This window comes from Copadichromis virginalis, linkage group LG9 (assembly GCF_057382275.1).
Source record: "Copadichromis virginalis isolate Kocher_CV1m ecotype Utaka linkage group LG9, C_Virginalis_male_GT1.1, whole genome shotgun sequence".
NCBI lineage: Eukaryota > Metazoa > Chordata > Actinopteri > Cichliformes > Cichlidae > Copadichromis > Copadichromis virginalis.
Genome location: NC_140626.1, coordinates 10,910,087 through 10,931,143, shown reverse-complemented (window position 1 = coordinate 10,931,143; position 21,057 = coordinate 10,910,087).

Sequence of the window (21,057 nt, the reverse complement as noted above, 5' to 3'; positions counted from 1 at the left end):
AGATTGGATTACTTGCTGGGGTGGTAAAACTGTTTGCACTAAAGAGTCTGGAAGGGAAGTACCAGGAAGCAGTGTTTCTAAAGACACAGTTTGATCGGATGGCTGACACTGTCGGGACAAAGCATCTGCATTGCCATTTGTACGACCCGGACGATACTTAATTGAAAAATCAAAAGAAGAGAGCTGAGCCGCCCAGCGCTGTTCCAAAGCTCCAAGCTTTGCTGTAGTCAGATGGCTCAAGGGGTTGTTGTCTGTATAGACAACACACCTGTTACCCAGCAAATATTCTCTGAATTTTTCAGTCATAGCCCATTTCAAGGCTAGGAATTCAAGTTTCATGGAGCTGTAATTGGACATGTTACGTTCCGTGGGCTTTAGCCCTCGACTAGCATAAGCTATAGGACGCACCTTGCCATCAGCTTGCTGTTGTGAAAGCACTGCCCCCAGACCCCAGTGGCTGGCATCAACCTCCAAGATAAAAGGTTGTGAAAAATTAGCATAAGCCAATACGGGGGAATGCACCAACCGAGCTTTCAACTCTTGAAAGCTATTTTCACACTGCTCGGTCCAAACTTCCTGCAATGCACGCTTGGAGGGGCGTTTGTGCTTAGTCCCAGCCAGTTCGGCCACCAGCTGGTGGAGCGGAGCAGCTAGGGATGCAAAACCTGGAACAAAGCGGCGATAGTAACTAGCAAACCCTAAGAATGATCTCAATTCAGCAACAGAGCTAGGAGTTTGCCAATTAGACACCGCAGATATTTTGTCTGGGTCCGTGGCTACCCCGTCCTTGGAGATCACATGCCCAAGGTACTTTACCTCTGTCTGCAGAAAACAGCATTTTTCCAACTTGGCCTTCAAGTTTTGTACCCGCAAGGTCTCCAGTACTGCTCCTAGGCGCTGAATATGCTCGTCTACTGTGGTAGAGAAGACAATCACATCATCCAAGTACAACAACAAAGACTGGTGATTCTGGGAACCAAACATTCGCTCCATCAATCTCTGAAAGGTGCTTGGTGCATTACAGAGGCCAAACGGCATGCGGTTGAACTCAAATAACCCAAAAGGAGTACAGAAAGCAGTTTTCTTTTTGTCTGGCTCAGCAACAGGGACCTGATTGTAGCCACTAGCCAAGTCCAAGGTAGAGAACCAACATGCACCTGACAACACATCCAAGGACTCCTCAATTCGGGGCAAGGGAAAAGCATCCTTCCTAGTCCTTGAGTTCAGCAGACGGTAATCCACACAAAGCCTAATACTGGAGTCCTTCTTTTGTACTACCACGATTGGGGATGCAAAAGGGCTACAACTTTCTCTGATCACCTGACTCTCCAACAGGTGTTGAATATGGGCCTTAACGCTCTCATACTCTGAAGGTGGAATCCGTCGATACCGCTGGCGGACCGGAGTCTCATCTAAAAGTGGGATCTCATGAGTCATCAAATTGGTACACCCTAAGTCACCATCATGAGAAGAAAAAACAGATTGGTAGTCACGCAAAAGGGCCCTTACCCTGTCCTGATCCTGTACAGTGAGGGCTGAGAGATCAATTGCATTAATTGCAGTTTTCAGAGGGTTGGATTCCACACTCTGGGTTGCCATGGTAACACGTTTTTCCTCTCCCAAATCTTCCAAGAGCCTGGTCGAGCCATCCGATTGGCTGACAATTTCAACTTGGCACAAGGTGCCAAGCTGACTGCGAGGTGGCAAAATGGCCTCAGTTAATCCCACATTGGTAACTGGGATAAATGCAGTGCCACTGACCACCTGGACCAAAGCTGGAGAAGAAAGGAGACCATGAGGCAAACCGGCATCTAATGGTTCGAAAAGCGCTGTTCCAGTGTGTGCTGAAGGGACTTTCCGACATGTAGTTGGTACAAACTTCATTGTGCCTGCGGGGATGCAAATTTTTCTCCTACCCTTAACTCTCACTGGGCCACTAACTTGTGCTTCAGGCTGTAGCTGCGCTGTATGGCAACGCTGCAAAGCCTGCTGCCAAGGATCCTCCTGCACTAAAGGAAGGTCAAAAAGAGCAGAGCCATGTTCCAAAAACAGCTCCCTATAACACTCACGGATCACATTCATGCCGAGTACTCCACATATTTCTGAGTTGGGGCTGGGCTCCAAAGGATCTCTAACAACTAACACACCACGTTTCGGTATTTGCCTCCCTAACACTTGGCAATCAAGCTCCAGGTAGCCAACATAGGGAATATCTAGCCCATTAGCTGCCCGTAACCGCAGCCAATGGCATGCTTTCAGTTTCTCTGGACCCCAGTTCTTAAAATGTTTGGCAAAAAAACTCTCCGTGATGGTAGTGACCATGGATCCAGTGTCTAATAAACAGGAGACATCTACCCCTCCCATATTAATGGTAACCTTTGGACAGGAGCCTACCAACTTGGGTGGGGGACCAGACATTTGAGCATTACAACTGTTGGAGCCAGTTATGTCCCCATCTGATATGTGGCTCAGCATAACAGAGGGTGCTAGTTTTCCGCCTGCATGGAAAACGTACCCTGCCCAGATGAGCTCCTGCTAGGGGCTGTAGATTCAAAGGCTACTACCCTCTCATTATCACAGTCTTTAGCAAAATGGCCAGGCTTCTGACACCGTCTGCAAATAACCTGCCTTCCTCTCTGCGTGAACCTAGACTTACTTGATGTATGGGCAACTCTCAACTCATGTGTAAGCTGATCAATCTGGGCCTGCTGCCGTTTTAACATTTCCTTAACCTCTGCTAATTCTGACCCAATAGTATCCCTTGGCCCCTTTGTTTGTCCTGTATGCTGAATGCTGTAGACTGCTGGGACAGAATAAGTCCTGAACCGGCCGGGTTCTACTCCTACTCTGCCTTCCCGCTCCCACCTGAGGCCTTCATCTCTTAAAGTATGGAGGTCATAATCTGGATGTTCGCGAACAATCCTTTTAAGCTCGCGGCTCAAATTTCCATCCCGGACACCCTCTACAAACTGATCAGAAAGCAGTCTAGCAGCCTCAGGAATTCGCCTCTCTGGACAACTTTGGATCATTTTGTCCATGAGAGAAAACAATGCATGGGAGAATTCCCTCAGTGACTCTCCTTCTTGCTGCCTTCTTGCATAAAAAGCTTCCTTAACAGCAATAAAGGACATGGGGCAACCATACTGGCTAAGGAGAATATCAAAAATGCAGTCTGGATCTTCTCTTACTTGCTGGGACCTATATTTTATTTCCTCACGAGCATCACCAGTCAAATGATCATAGACATAATGGGCTCTATCAACAGGGGCAAGTCTACGAGTGCGCATTACAGATTTTATTTCCTCCACCCAACTTTGGACACCAATTTCCCCAGTTCCACTAAAAAGGGGGCACGACCTCTCTCTAGGGATATAAACCAGCCTCTCTTGGAGAGAGCCCTCCATAGAGGTAGAGTCATGAGGTCTACAGGGGCTAGAAATGCCTGATTGGGACTCCATAATAAAAAAAATAAAAACCCTCAACAGTAAGTGCCTACTGTGTTTAAATGCAGATTACACTTTGTTACCACCAGGATTTACCAGCTGCTGCTTTGCCTAAAAAAAAAAATAAATACAAATATAAAACAGTTTAAAACACACACCCATAAAAATAAAAATTTTACACAAACCAACTGACTAATCGCTGTGCACACCTAGAGGCTCGTCCTGTCCGACAACGCCAGTTTGTGACCCGTGGTAGGTACCTATTTAAAATAGGACAGAGCCGTAGGCGCACAGTCAGTTTAAAAGAGTTTAATTTTTAATACAAAATAAAAGAAACAGTGTAACAGCAGCACCTAAAAACAATTAAAAACGTTACCTTATTAAAAAACGATAAGACTGTACGATTGCCCGTGAGGCAGGACAAGCGCTGCGGAGAACAGTTTAAAAACAAATCAACATAGCACACAGGTTAAAAATGGACGGCAACTCACACATGACCCCAAATGGGTAAAACACTATAGAAAAAAAAGGCAAATCTTCGGTGCCGTCTTCACTCGGGCCCCCCGCTGTGCATGCAGGAGCGGGGAGACAAAAAAGGATTTGTTTTCCCTGCAGCGCCTTCACCGCCTGCGAATCAATATCTGTGGTGCCTACTGATACAGAAAAAGTAAAACAAAAAACCAAAACCATCGACAGCCGCAGCAGTCAGTCTGTCGGCTTACACCAGTTTAAAACAAATTAAAACACACTGATGTGTCGGGTCCTTTGCCCGCAGCCAGAAATCCACCTGGCAAAGCAGCAGCTCGGTACTCTGTGAATAAAAGGCAGGAGATCACTAGCTGGACAATAAAACACAGGAATATTCCTCCACTGAATTGGTTTTGTTACCTGTCCACAAGTTCGTGTCACACCCTAATAAATGTGGGTCAGTGGCGATGAAGTCCACTATACCGTTCTCACGGGAGCAATGTTTCCCACCTACAAGGGTGCAAATAACTGTAAACCTCTGCCAACAGCCAGAGCTCAAGTGGTACATTTTTGTGTAACCTACCGTTCTAACAGAAGTTTAGGGGAAGACCCGTATCAGACTTTCGTAGTTAAGAAACACCAACTTGCCCAACTCGGACCAAGCACTCGCAGTTTCAGGTTTGCAGAGGAATACCCAATTGCCCACACCTGCGCTTATGAAAGGAGCGAAGACCAGCTCCGCCCACCAGGGGTGGTCCCAAGTCTCCAGGTCTCACCTGTCACATATGTGTCTGCATTAGGACAGGGATTTGTGTTCGTGTGTGGGACTGTAGCCTATAAGTTTGTATTGTAATTAGAAAACAGTGTGTTTCAGGTCTTTTAATGTCTTTAACGGGACCCAGTATGTTTGTTTCCAGCTACAAATACATATTCTGAGACTGTAGCAGAGAATCTACGCAGTATTTTCAGTTCAAAATGAATTTTTTATTGGACCTTGGAGCGGCCTCTCAGTTCATCTACTGTCTGAACCGAGCTGTCGCAGCCGCCTAGTCAACCTGTTTCTGATTTGCTGCCCCTCGTTTCGACAGCAGGTGCGTCGAAACGAGCAAACAGCATCTGTACTGACAACCAAAAGCTGTGTGACCGAGGCATCATGTATAAGGAATTACACTCTCCCTGACACACTGATCCAAGAGTAGAAAAATTAGTCTGAGCGTTGAGATTTTGGCTCACAGTGATGTGAGCATTTTTAGAGTTGGGCCCGGAGGCTCTAAAGACCCGAATACAGTCTGTTTCAGTCTTTTCAGGTAAGCTTTGGTAGGTTCTGACTTCACAGAACTTTATGGAATTATTAACTCAAGGAGGAAAAGGTTGCAGTGTTCAGCATCACAGCTGAGGCGATATCCTCGTGTCTTCTCCTTTGGTTGTGGACATGAAAATTACAGATATGCTGCTTATTGGCTTTGTTCTTCCAGTAAATGGAAACAGTAAACACTGTCTTCCTATCAGAGCTTTCAATTCTGCATTAATACCGTCATCAGCAGAGATGGGCAGTAACGTTACTGTATTCCGACTACTTTTTTCAAGTAACGAGTAAAGTAAGGGATTACTATTGCAAAAACAGTAATTAGATTACTGTTACTTTCCCGTAGTAACGCTGCGTTACTGCGTTACTAAAACCGTGATTTTTTTGCGAGAGTGTCTCACGACAGTGACGTAAGCGAGTGTGACGTTCGTGACAACAGCTGTGTGCAGATCAACAATGGATCACATATCGAGTGCAGAGAGAGTATGAGCGTGCAGCGTTTAAAGCGTGGAAGTACTGACCTTACTTTGAGTTTAATTCCATAAAAAGTGACAAAAACATTAGTGTCCGCTGTGCGTGGGAAGAAAACTTCTTTTTACAGCGACAAAAACCCCTAAACTTTAATGGGAAACTCACAGAGAAACCCGTGGATTCTTCCACTGACCGCTGCACACCTGCACCAGGGTAAACCTCCACCTAGCCCTGGAAAAAGAGCCATGTGTCAGGTCAAACACAAATGCAAGAACAATCATGCCACTGTGCGATGTGTTCACTGCAACAGATACACATGTGGTAAATGCAGACCACAATGTTAATCCCCCGCAAGATGACAATTGCAATAAATGCCATTAGTTCAGGGAGGTCCATGAACCAATGAACATGCTCCGTGCACCACTCAGCAGGCCATTTGTAAATATGTGTACAAATGGTTGGTTTTTTGTACTGTTTTTATCAATAAATCTCAGCAACAAAGGACATACACCCATGTGTGTTGATTTCTCCCTAAGATGGCAAACTGAAACACTCCAAGTTGGTGACTTTTGGAGATTTATTTCCCTGGATGATTGAGAATGCATCAAGACGAACACAAAAGGAAGTTCACAGCTTTTAGCAGCTCCCCCACCCCCTCATCCACACACCCCCACTCCCCTCCCTCCAGAATTCCCAGGTAACAACCTAATTTACATATGAATGAGTAGCCAATTTAGCTTCCACTTGGCTGAAGCTAAAGCTTAGCTAAAAGCCTACCAGCCATTTGGCTGCTCTCCGGGTTTTAAAGGTAGAAAGGTAGAAGCCTGGCTTTGCAGGTGTTAATGGAGAAAGGTGAATGTAATGTAACAAGTAGTATAACAAACCACATTATCCTGGGAGTAATTAACAAACATGCTGCAATACTTCTAAGAAAGGTTTTCTGTGTAATATGTGTAATATATTACTTTTCTGGAGTAACAACTCCAACACTCAGTTTGTTTTAATATCACTTGTATAACTGTTTGTTAGGAAGCTTTCTAAAGTGTCATGGCTGAATAGCTATGCAATTTTATACTACATGCAATTTAACGCTACATTTATACTGTAAAGTATCTTCTTTTCTTTTTTTTACAATTTTATGAGAAAATTTCTCTACTGGCTTGCAGAATAAATACTGTGATTTAGTTGAATGTATTGTGCTCTTTTGTTGTTTTTATTAAATAACTGGATTGTTTCCATTTTGCTTTAAATAAGCTACTACCACACAGACAAAGAGGATGATACTGAAAATATTCTCTCTAAAATTCTGAAATCTTTGGATCAACATTCAGACAAATGAGTTTGTAGTCATGGCTTTAAAAATCACTTCAATAAGAATCATTTATCACCACGTATGCTCAAAGTACTTAAATAATGCCATGTATTATGTGAGTCATCAGGGACTCACAAACATTTTTTTGTGGTCTAAGACACCTTATCTGGAACATTTATACATGGCATGATGCTGTTATGTTGCTCAGCTTGAGTAATGCTTGTGCCAGTAGTTGACAGCACTCAGAATCCTAGATAACTTTTATAAATATGGTGCCACAGTTTTGAACTTGGCATATGCACACCCCCGAAACATTGTCAGAACTGGGATGCTCAGGCCCATACAAACATACTCTGTGTCATATTCATGTGACATTATGTGGTTCACTTTTAATGTTACAAGTAAATGTTTCTTTTTGAAAACGGATCTTTGATAATAACTTTGGCTCAAGTTGTTGGAATGAGAAACAGCAGTAGAGCTGGACATTGTCTTGCATTCTGATATAGCATCCAGAACCACATCCCACACAGAGAAGAAATGCTTCTGCTTGTTGTGAACAGTACTTTCTTAAATAAATGCTGAAAAAGCCCACAAAATAGTCCAGTGGCCCTGACTCTCTTTGCTTTAGGTTAATAGGCAGAATAGCTGAACATATTAATGTTTGCAGCTTTCCCACAGACTGGATAAACCCTTCCTTACACTTTTTTTTTTTAGTTTTGTTGGAAACAGCTCATTGTTGAGTATCACTTTTATTACATAAACAACAATGCAAGTGAGGAACTCAGCAATAGTACCAACCTGGATAGAGGCCCAAGTACATGCAATACATATAAAAACAGAGTAAGAGACCTATTTCTTATTCTCTCTGGGTCTGATTCTCTCTCCAGGTCATTAATGGTTCTTAGAAACCTCTCCTCAACTCCAAGTGAAAGAAGACTCCCGAGAAGATTTAATGGCCTACTTGGATGGCAGCCCGCGTGCTGCTGTGTCAGTAGATGGACACTAGCTCTTCCAAATGTTCATTTTATCAAGGAAGAAATTTGGGATACTATTCTCTTAATGCCCTCTGGCAAAGCACCTGGTTTAGACAGGTTCTCATTAAACTTTTATAAAGTCTTGGCCTGAATTACACTCTATTCTAATGTCAACACTCCCCTGGAGAAGGACAATGGCAAAACAAGATTAGCAATTCCAAAGACCAATTAGTGCACTGAATGCATATTATAGCTCTTCATATTGACAAAAATATTTATATTTTGGCCATTTTCAAGCAATAAAACAATCGTTTGTGTCTGTTTCTGTCTGTTGGTCGCACCTTACAATCAGGAGGAACAGTATAGTTTTCATACTGGCAGTGGAACAGTGCAGCAACTCTTTATCCAAGAAAACCCAAGTTCATGTAGGATTTTACCCAATTAGTCAACATGTGTTCTGTGAACTAGGTGAATGCATAAAAGTGAAGCTGTCAGATTACAGGTTGATCTATGTTCACATGCTTATCTATGGCCATGGACCATAGGTAAGTCATGGCCAGGGAAAGGGAGCTAGACTGCTCCTCCCACTAGCACTCACTAAGGTAAGTGATGTCCACAAGAGAAAATATAATCTATGAACCTACCACCAGTGTCTGGTTAGACCTTTTAGAATCAATTCTAAAAACAGGGCTTTTCTAAAAGAATACAAAATCAACCACTTTAAAGGTACAGTCACACTTTTATATCGCTCCGCCATCTTGAATACAGTGGCAGAGATGGACATTGCTGTTCTCATTTTATGTACGGTATGTGGCTAGAGACTGGCCACTGGCCACCAACTGGTAACTGGATAAAACACCATCTTCTCCCTCCTCACTTCAAGTCTAATCTCCTGAACTTAACTCAGGGCTCTAACACATGAAAACTTGCAAATTCCCTGTGTTGTCACAATTACGTATTGTCAGCGGTTTGGACATGCAACCTGCTCTAAAAGAGCTAGCTAAACAACAATAGCTGATTATAAGCTAACAATATGTTAGCCAATGTAAGGCTTGAGAAAAAAATTACACTTTCTATCTTATAAACACTTTTACACTCTCAAATCATATGAGATATTATTCATTAAGTGTCTCAGTTGAGCAAATTTAGATCCACTATTTTTATTAACCCAAACTAACCACAGCTAACAGAGGCTAACAGTGGCTAACAGAAACACTTAGGATATCCTCAACAACTACCTAAGTACTGTTGTTATCAGACAGAAGTGAGATTAAAATGACAGCCCACACTCACTACACATGAACAGCGGCCTGCTGTAGTTAGGTTTATGTGCTTAAACTGGGAGCATTAAAAGGCATAAGTCATTTCACTGGATTCTGCAGTCTAGTACCATCTAACAAATTAACAAATTTCCCATGTGTGGGACTAATAAAGGTTATCTTATCTAGAGGTGAGATTTCAAGCACTGTAACTTCAGTATAGCTTGTTTACTTTATATATAGGTACATAAGAAAGTACACCTCTGAAGAGGTTGACTTGAAAGCCTGTAGCACCAAGTATTGAAAAAGGCGAACATCCAGTCTGACCTTGTTCAAAAATCCCCTTTAACAGCCCCCCATGTTGTTTTTACTCCTGAATTGAAGTATTTATGCTAAATAAAGCAAATACCTGCTATCCACAGCTTCATATTTTTTCTGTCTTATCTCACATCAACCAAACAAATATATTCCCCCAAATTTCAAGCAATTTTTTTGCGACTAGTCAAAGGTGTAATTTACTTTAGATCGAGCACTAATCACTGCTACATTTTTTAATCCAGACACTAAAACAGTTAATGCTTCTCGGCTGTCACCACTCATCCTTTATACTACACTGAACATGTGAGTTTAAATTAGAATGAGAAATTGATTTAGTATCACTTCCTGTTGTTTTATGGATGGAACTACTAACCCATTAATCAAGAATACAATCAAGGAACATAATTACATGCACTACATCTAGTATCAATAATACATTTAAATTAGTTTGAAAATCCAGAGCAACGTCTCACATTGCCGGCATATATCCAGTATTCCAGTATTCCAGTCCAGCTTCTTTCGATGCCAAGTCAACCTTGTCAACCTTTTGGAAGATTCATATGCTGTTCCTCCTCAGAGAAGTAGTTTGTGAAGCCTCCTGGTAGACAAATGTTGAAGGACTGACCTTTTCCAGCTCTCCTTTGCAGCTAAAAATAAGCACAGTAATAATGTACCTGACTGACGGGTGATGGTGAGAAATAAGAATGATTCAAAATGTTCCCTTGCATTTTTCACAACGCACAACACAACACATCAAACTTTTCAGTGTGTAGTTCCAAGAGGATGTTAATTTTCTTGCAATTTTCAAGAGTTTTTCCAGCCAGGACCTCTTCCAACAGAAGTACAAGTCAGACATTAAATCCAGTGAACCATGCAAAGTGCTTGCAAGTAGCCAGCGACACTTCAGTGGAAAATGTTGTATTGCAATAGGACTGGAAGTCTTCCAGAGCTTCTTACAAATATGAAAAGGATCATAAAACAACAGGTTGCTGTTCAGTTATTTTTTTTATTCTGCCCTAAGGCAAACTGTCTAAGGTACACTCAGAACTTGCTGAATCCCTGCATTGCAGCCATAACTGCTGCCTGCGCATCAGTATTGTGGAAACTTTTACGATGACAGTGCACCTGAAGTATGAGAGCAATAATAATAATCCTCATCCTAATATGCAGAGAAGGGCTGTAAGAGGACATTAGCCCCCTGCTGTTTGTGTCACTTGCTTTAGGAAGAAGCCATGAAAGTGTCTCGAAGAAAGAAAAACACCTAATCATCATCAATAAAATCCTTATACACCACTGCTTGTGTAGCAATGCCAGTTATGAGAGAACATGAAGATTTTATGGAGCCAGAGTATGCTGCAGCATAAAAATCAAGCTGGTATGATTGCCTTAGGGGAGTGTTTTTATGTCCAAACCCTGAAAAATTGGACACGCTGGGGGGTTATGGGTGTTATCAACCCCAGACACTCTGACGGAGATTGTCAGAACAAGCCCCATCTTCCTCTGTGAGTCCTGCAGAACTGTAGATTTTCAGCGGGGTCGCGGAGCACTTATAGGAGCAAGTAATTGAGTAGAATTTGATTCAACAAGCATGCCGCTCACCAGGTAGGAAATGCTACTCTGAGTCTCAGGGGGAGGTCAACTGAGACAGTTTACGATTTAGCTCAATATGTGCGATGAACTGCACTCGAGCCAAAAGGACAGAATCTCTTTCAGTGACGAGTCTTGCTCGGAGTAGTCGCATTGACTTTGCTGAACAGACTCAAACTCAGCTCCTGATAATTTTCAGTGTGGACTTGGTTTGTCAAGCGTGGGAGAGCTAAATAACATGTATGTGGCACTCACAGCTGTGCTCTACACTTGAGTTATAGCCCTCGTGTCTCTGATAGAGGGCTTCGGCCGACTGACAGCATCTCATTTGATCTCACTCTCCTCTTAAATCCCAAAGCACAGATATGTGTGACACGTACCAAAAGTGTCTTAAATGTGGGCAGATAGACCAGAAACTGATGAGCAGATTTAGTCACAAGACGCAAACATATCCTGGTGTCAGACAGACAGAAACATCTCATTACGCTCTGACTTTCATGTCTGAAGCCGGGCAAACACAAAAGAGGAGAGAATGGTAAATCAGGCCTTGTAAAAGTGTTGACTCGGCAGGGATATTATTAAATAGAAAGAGTTCGGAATAACTATTTAAAAGTAATACAGAATACCAGAGTCTTGCTGTATGACACTCCAGTACAAGTTATGTGTAATTTACATATAATTATATTTCTACTACACAGTGATGCAGAAAAGGTACCAAAACTTTGTGTACAAAACTCCACAAGAATGCAAGAAATGGAGGTGATAATATGTCTCACTGATTGCACAAATTAAATCTGTGCTCATGGTTAATCTCTTTAGGTTAGTGCTTCCATAGAGACTACTGTACATGTTCTTGATTATATCCTTGTTTGTAACTCCAGGCTTTCTCAAGGGTAACCCTGCCTTCAAATGGCTTATTCTTCAAGTGAGTGACTGGCTCAGTGAGACAGTGAAGAATGCCATCTATTCAGAAGCCCCTCGAGGTGAACAGGACGACACTCTAGGGAAGTCAGGCTATAGATTCACTCAATAGAGCTTTTTTCTGTAATATGGCAGTAGTTCTTTTTTGGAGCAATTGGAGCAAAGAACTGAAACTGGATTTTAGCTACATGCTGCCAAGTTTTGTAAAGTGTATTTTCTACTACGGAGAGGAATAGGACTTTATTTGATGTCTTAGTTACAGTCACACATCAAAAACAGTGTTTAGAAACAGCAGCACAAACAAAATTATTGTGATTATGTGAAATAAACTTGCCGTCTTGTTGCCGTTTAAATGGCTGATTCAAAGATGGGGATGTGGTTTGCGACTGCTGTTGTCATCAGTCAGTCTGCTATCAGTTTGTGATTCGATTTGCTCAAGTTGGCAATCTGTTTGTGGTAATACGGTGATTAACTGTGACAAACTGTGATAAATTCACAATATGTTGCTGTCTGTGTATACAGAAATTCATACTAATGGCTTACATTCAGAGCCCTGCCAAAACTTCAGAAATTACAAAATTACCCTTCAAATAGTGACTAACTGCAACATGGCATAGGACCTCAGCAACCTTGCTTTTATATAGGAATATAACCAGATCATAAGTAGCTCCCAGCTCAGAGTCGAGTACCTACCGCAAATCGACGCATTGTAGATGAGTTGTAGTCATGTACACAGACCGATCTGGATACAGTCACTCTGAGTAGGACTACCTGTGCAGTCACCTTGCGATAGAAAGTTGAAGACTCTTGGCAACTAGGTGGTCGCCTCAGTAACTTGTAATCAGTCACAGACACCAACAACCACAGATTTTTCCTTTTGCGAGGGAGGTCGCCATCCTGTTTTGACTGCAGTGTGACTGATGCATTTGCCTCCATGTGCAACACTGTAGCCAGCAGACATCCTTACCGCCCTGTGCACATATTTTTTAGGAAAGACGAAACATTTATAATGTTGATAAAATGCTTATCAAATGACAGCTGATGATTTTGAGAGTGCATATCAGTAAATTAGTTCTTATGCTCTGTACAAAGAGCATTTACCTGTGTAGATCCAACACCAATAGTACTGGAGTGCCAACAGGCTACAAATGAAAACCAGGAAGCTTTCTGCACTAACAAGCCTGGATCTTACCAATAGATTCTGGATATTCAGATGCAGATGCCGAGGTGCTAGTTGTTAAAATCCATTTTTGTCCCTGTTGTGTGTTGGGAAGTGTTACCTGTCAGGATGTTTCACAGTCTTACAAAGTTCTGCTTTTTTTGGAGAAAAAACAGATATTTAAATCATCCCAGTTCTATTCTTATTTTTGGCTTCTTGTCGTTGGATGCATGTGTATGGAACTTGTTGAAATACTGGATTTAAATGTTGTTTCACAAAACATCTTTAAAATTATGAAAATACCATCACATATACAAAATATCAAAGTATTTTAAAATATTATATAGATTTTTCTGACACTGTTTTTCAGCTAAAACAGCAGATAAAAATATTCTAACTGCAAATAACTGGCACATAAGTAACCAGGTGATGGTAGTTGATTAATGCTATACCAAATCCAGCTGTAATTCACCCACAAGGTGCTCAACGAGTAGTTTAGCAAATGTCTGCACGTCAGAACTGCAATAAAAAAACAATACTAACATCAATAGAGTTTTGCTAATGTTTTTTCTTTCTGGGTGGTTAAGAATTCAGGATATGATAGACAACAGGAATGTGGTTCAATCTAAATAAAAGCTTAAACCTACTATATCAGTAATAATATGCACATAGTTTGTGGTGGCAAATGCTGGCTGCTGTTAAATCAACGATCAGCTTTCATTGTTGCTGGTGGTGGCTTTGGTGTGTAATTTCACTAATACTTATACTACATAATAATACATATATAAAGATATTTTAGGACAATTTCAAAACTGTAATAATACTCTGTGCATTTTCTCTCAGACAATTTGCTCGAGTTTTGCTCCCTTTGTGACTATATTACATTTTGTCTCCGTTGTTCGTTATTCAAATATTTCACTCCCACTGCAGTCAAAGGTTATGACAGCATACGTGTTTAGTCATTTTCTCATAAATATGGTTATTTAACACACTCGTTTTGATGAATCCATCATTTGATTGAACAAACAGAACAAACACCACACCTACACCTTACACATGTCTCTACTGACCTTGTTCCCTAAGGTTTCTATTTAATTTTCTGGAAAAGCACATCTTTGATAATCATCGCTCCTGGTTGTATAATTGCCCATTTGGTAAAAAAGTAGTTGGAAATGTCAAAACATTCTGCTGCTTATCTCAGCAGCAAGAAAATGTTCCTTTTTTTCTCCTTCACAGCCTGAAAGGTTCTTGTTTTATCCATCTGGTGCTGCAGTCTGGGCCCAAACGGCCGATGACGAGATACTGCCTGCACTGTGCACTCTACGGGGAGAGACAGAGAGACGAAGAGCCGAGGAATCATACATAAGACAAGGTGGGTGGGTGAAGTCATCACGGCCTGTCCAGTGAGCATCAAAAACAGAACATTTGGGCCAAAGTGTTTCAGCTCAGTCTGATGGCTTTACATCTATACTCGGTATTTGGCACGATGCAGTATACACAGCATGTGTGTTTGATTATATCAGCAACAAACTGCTTTTCAGGAAATGTTTTAGGAGTTGTTTTTTTTCTTGGCCTACATAGGACTATTTCATGGAATTTGCCTTTCAATTGCTTTCTATATGCTTCACCACAAAAATGCATTTGTACTTTGGAGCAGTCGTTCCACGTGAAACGCTGAGCCTTCATGGGTCCCTTCAATCAGCGTCAGTTAAGATGAGTAATTAACGCTGGGCGGTCAGGGTTTTTGAATTTTATATTTGTGCCCAGTTAAATACAGTACCTTCGGACGAGGGGGGGTTTTCTTTTAAATGTGGAATGCATTATTTTTTGTTTTTGTTTCTGACTAGCAGTGCAGTGTTTTAGCAGACGATATTTAAACTTCTCAGTTCAGAGAAAGCTGTGAGTGACTCAGCATGTGCTGAAATAACAAGCCAAAAGTAACATCCAGTGGACACAAGTGTCTCCAAACTAGGGCAACCAGCTTTCCACTTCTGAGTGACAGATAAGAGCACCAAACTTTGGTAAGAAATCAATAACTGAGAGAACGAGTGCTATGCAGAAATGTGCCAAATGAGTCTTTTGCTCTCTTAAACAATAGAACGGTCATTAAAATAAATATCTAAAAAGTGTGCTGTGAATATTTTTTAATCAATATTCTTTTTATGCACTTCCTACAAGGATTGATTTCCTTCAGTATTTTTTCCACAGACATTATAGAGTCATGAATTCAACTGGTTAAATAACTTCAACGGTGAAGGTTGGATTTCAAAGTCTTTCTGTGCAGCTGTAGTTAATAACTCTTCAGCAGTTGTGGATTATGTAAGCTTGTTGTGTGCCCACTGCTCTACATCCAGTTGTAAAAACAGAACAGTTGTTAGTAGCCTTGAAAAAACTGTCCAAATGTGCAGAATTCTGACTGAAGCACATCTTCAATACAAGCAAATCATTGTCAGTTTCTCCTCAAACTGCCTGCGTGTTTCAGTGCGTGGAACATTCTGACCTTCCCGAGCAGAACTAAATGCAAATTGGCTCGGCAGGTTGACCAAAAACATAATATGACAAGTCTCTCCACTCGAAACCGTTCTGAAAGATGAATCTCAGTGACGAACACCGTCAGACTAGCTTTTCAGCTTGAGCAGGTGTTTTAGCTTAAAAGCTGCAGACACGAACAATGGCGATGATGTTCAACACAGACGCAGAGGATCCCTCTCCTAGAATGGTATTTCCCCTTTTCTGTCTAAGCTGGAAGCAATTTTAACAAAATGGGTTGGCCAGCTCTGTCTCTCTCTTTCCCTACGCTCACAGGCATATCCTATATCACAGGATCTCTGTAATGCACTTGCACACGCATATATAGATCTGTCTACTCACACACACACACGTGGTCCCTATACAGTATTTCTGCTTCTTTATAGTCTCTGTAGCTCTCCGAGATTTCCCTTTGATCTGCTTGACATGTTTCTGTTTTAAAGACCCATTTATGGTTTTTGGATAGAGAACGAGGCCAGATGAGGATCCAGGAATAAAGTGAAGAAGGTTTAGAGAATGTCTGAAAGTCTGAGATGACCTCCTGCCACTCATAAGATGATGAACTTGTACCGTTTCCATTAAGATTATGGTCAGCTGATACCACTCCCACTTTCAAAACTCCAGTGTTTTAAAACAGTGTGGCTGAAGCAAAGTAGACAGATGAATATTTACTATAAAAGATGTTGCCTAAGACATTTTGCACCATGTGGATTAAATTTAGGCTTGAGTGAGTGCACAACTGCAGACTAAAATGCAGTCCCGTGAAAAAAGAATGTTTCCACAGGACACTATGTGGAAAACTTAGTATATCTTTACTGTTTTCATAGAAATTAACAGGGTAAGTAGGAGCTTGTAGAGAAATGTGAGCTTTTTTACAAAGGCAGATTTTTTGGCAGTTTAGACACAATCTAACCCAGGAATGGACGTCGTAGTAAATTTACACCCTAGAAAATGTTCATGACAGTACAGTTAGAAGATGACTTAACAAGTATGACTTGTTTGTGTCAGGCGTCGTGTGGAGGCGAGGAAGAAGGAACCCAAACGCAGGACTCGCAGGTAGGTGCAGATTTATTGTGAGGAGTGGATGAACAGAACAAAGGGAGAAAATGGCTGGCTGGCTGGCTGGACAACTGACTGGAAGGCTGAATGGCTGGCTGAACGCAGGCGGAAACGACAACAGAACATCACATGAACATCAATGACACGACACCGATCGGATGGAACTGAGGACTTAAATACACGCTGGGTGATGAATGATTAGAAACCGGTGAGTACGCAGCTGAACTTAGTCTGACTAATGATACATGGAAATAACTGGAACACAATACGCAGGCGGTATGCTGACACGGAAAACATAGATGTGAAAATAAACTGAACATGACAAAACAGAAATCACTGGGTCAACGACCCAGGAACCCTGACAGTACCCCCCCCCTTCAAAGGCCGGCACCCGACGGCCAAACGAAAAAGAACCAGAACAGGGCGGGCGGAGGGGGCCCAGGACGGAGGGACGGAGCCCACACAGAGACAGTTCAGGTGGGTGGCTACGTGGCCCGAGGCCGAGACGAGACAGTTCAGGTGGGCGGCCACGGGGAAGGCAGCAGCGACCACTGAGCCGGTCCGGTGGGCGGCTGCGGCGGTCGAGATGAGACTGTTCCGGTGGACCGACCGTGCGGAAGGCAACGGCGGCGACGACAGCGCAGGTCCGGGGGCCGACCGTGCGGAAGGCAACGGCGGCGACGTGGACACAGTTCGGAAGGCCGGCCGTGCGGAAGGCAACGGCGGCCACTCCGGCGAAGGCGGTCCGGGGGCCGGCCGTGCGGAGGGCAACGGCGGCCACTCAGGCGAAGGCGGTCCGGGGGCCGGCCGTGCGGAGGGCAACGGCGCCCACTCAGGCGAAGGCGGTCCGGGGGCCGGCCGCGCGGAAGGCAACGGCGGCCACTCAGGCAAAGGCGGTCCGGGAGCCGGCCGCACGGAAGGCAGCGGCGGCGGCGAAGGAGACGACGAAGCAGTTCAGGGGGCCGACCGCGCGGAAGGCAGCGGCGGCTGTCCAGTGTTAGGCGTGCTGGCCATGGCCCGGTGGGCACAGGACCAGACGAGGCGGGTACAGGACCAGACGAGGCAGGACCAGGCGACGACGGGGCCGGACCAGGCGAAGCACAAGCTGGAGCTGCAGCAGGCGAAATAAAAGCCAAAGTCGAGGCTGGGCCAGACGAGGACGAAGGCTCTGAGGCTGGGCCAGACGAGGACGAAGGCTCTGAGGCTGGAGCCGGACCAGGCGGAGCAGAAGGCGATGCAGAGGCCGGGCCGGGCGTGGGTGCAGCTGAGGCAGAGGCCGGGCCGGGCGTGGGTGCAGCCGAGGCAGAGGCCGGGCGTGGGTGCAGCCGAGGCAGAGGCCGGGCCGGGCGAAGTTGAAGCCTCTGGCTGGAGACAGGCCGGGCCAGCGGGTGCGGAAACCCCTGGCTGAGGAGCAGCCGGGCCAGCAGGTGCGGAAACCCCTGGCTGAGGAGCAGCCGGGCCAGCGGGTGCGGAAACCCCTGGCTGAGGAGCAGCCGGGCCAGCAGGTGCGGAAACCCCTGGCTGAGGAGCAGGAGAGCTCACAGCTGGCTCTGGGTGCTGTGGCTGCAGGTCCGGGAACTGAACAGGATGGTAGACGGGCGACTGGGCTACAGGCTGGACAGGGGCAGACTGAGCTACAGGTGACTGGAGGGCAGGAGCAGACTGAGCTACAGGTGACTGGAGGGCAGGAGCAGACTGAGCTACAGGGGACTGGAGGGCAGGAGGAGACTGGACTACAGGGGACTGGAGGGCAGGAGAAGACTGAACTGCAGGTGAGGGAACTGACTGGAGTGGAGATGCTAAGGGATGAACAGGGGTAGGTGAGGCTGACGACGGAACTGAGGTTGGTGTGGCTACTGGCTGAGCTACAGATTGAGCTAGTGACGGAGATAAAATTACGGCTTGGGCTAGTAGGGCTGGTGCCTGGGTAGGGGACAGTTCAGCTAATCTAACTAGGGATAGTGCGAGGGCGTGAAAGGCTGGGTCAGGAAGTGGATGAAGTGGTGACGTAGCAGGTGAACCGGTTAGCTCTTCTAAGTCTCTAGGGAGGTCAGGCTGGGTTCTGGCTGCCCTCAGCCTGGGCGCTGGGACGGGCACGGGAGGCGGCTGGACACCAGTCACCCCCACCTGAGAAACAGAAGCGGGTGTGGAGTTAGACCGGGTCGCAGCTGCCCTCCTCCTGGGAGCTGGCACATGGCTGAATAATGGGTGTGGAAATAGTGACGGTGTGTGTGTTACTGGCAGGTGTATGGGAGAATGTTCGGGTTTTCCTGCCACCACTATTTACAGTCTTTGGAGGAGCAGAGCAGAAAAACTCTTCCCAGTCCACTTCCTCCTCTAGGAGGGAAACGTCCCATGAATCAAAGATGGGTTTATTATTGGGTTGAAGTGGAGAGTCAAACGAGGGTGGAAAACAGTCGCTGGAACTCACCACCAGGAATTGCTGAAAATAGTCCATTTTATGGCGGCGTGTGCGCCGCTTTCTCCGGGAAGAGGAAGCGGCCGGGATAAACAGCTGAGCCTCTGGCGCGGTAGCCTCCGTTGAGCCGAGGTGGGAGGCGTAGCCGTTGTGCCGTGGCGGTGGTGGAGGTCCGGCGAATGAGGCGGCAGGTGTGTGAGCGAGGAGCGGAGCGGCGAGAGAGGGAGCGGCCGAAACGCGGCGTGAAACGTCCACTCTCCGCGGCAAATGCTCCGGTGCAGGTGAGGCAGCAGGTGGGGGAACGCGGCGTCTCCGAGGCCCGCCCAGAGCCAAGCGAGTGCCCTCGAAGACGTGCTCTCGCTCCGCGAAGAGCCGCTGTTTTCCCCTGAGCTCCTTTGCCCAACGGGAAAGCGCTGCCTCCTGCCGCTCGTAGAGGTCCGAGTCCGCTGGGTTCCAATCGTGTCTTCGTGGCACGGGTCGTGTCATTCTGTCAGGCGTCGTGTGGAGGCGAGGAAGAAGGAACCCAAACGCAGGACTCGCAGGTAGGTGCAGATTTATTGTGAGGAGTGGATGAACAGAACAAAGGGAGAAAATGGCTGGCTGGCTGGCTGGACAACTGACTGGAAGGCTGAATGGCTGGCTGAACGCAGGCGGAAACGACAACAGAACATCACATGAACATCAATGACACGACACCGATCGGATGGAACTGAGGACTTAAATACACGCTGGGTGATGAATGATTAGAAACCGGTGAGTACGCAGCTGAACTTAGTCTGACTAATGATACATGGAAATAACTGGAACACAATACGCAGGCGGTATGCTGACACGGAAAACATAGATGTGAAAATAAACTGAACATGACAAAACAGAAATCACTGGGTCAACGACTAGGGCTGAACGATATATCGCATTTGCGATAATATCGCGACATGATCAAGTGCAATTTTCTAACCGCAAAGGCTGCGATTATACTCTGGACATGTCCAAATTCATGGGCTGCATCCTCCTGAGGCCGCATTTGTAGACCGATTACGTCACAGCGACGCGCCGAAGGCTGTCCAAATTACTACCATATCCCAGAATTCATAGCGCGGCCCAGCCAAACTCCAGTTTCCAGCAATGGCGGCCGCTACTAAGTTTTAAAATTACTCATACTAATCTTTCTGGGTCACAAAATAAACTTTTAACATATTTTCAGGCGAGAAAGTAGTTGTGTAAACATCAAATATCTGCTCGGTTTATCAAGATATCCCATATTTGCAAAAGTGCTTCGACGTTTTCAGAGGCGTCTGCTACCCACCAGCTCGACAGCTAGCCGGGAGCTCGAGGGTTACTGATGCGGCCGAGAACGGCACAACTCCCGGCACATCATTTTCAGATCACCGCGGAGTTTCGCTGCTCGGGTTAAACGTAATATATAAGTCACTTAGACAACCTAAAAATGTTATTGTTGGGCTTTTTTCAGTGTTTTGTTTGTTCGTGAGTAAATCGGTTTGGCTGAGATTAAAGTTATTAGATTAGATAAAATAAAACTTTATTAATCCCCCGGGTGGGTTCCTCCTTGGTTTTCACACAGCTGACTAAACGTCAAACAGAAAACTTATTAAACAGAAGTATGAGACAGTCGAGAATTTACGCCAGTGTCTGGTTATATTTTAGATAGCAAGAAGCAGACGGCCGAGTTTATTAAACTCCACCGAGACAGCGGTGACGCTAATCAGAACTAGCCTTCTGATTAGCTAATCAGAAGGCTAGTTCTGATTAGCTAATCAGAAGGCTAGACCGTCCAATTTCACGCCTTTAAACTTTAAAGGCGTGTTTGTGTG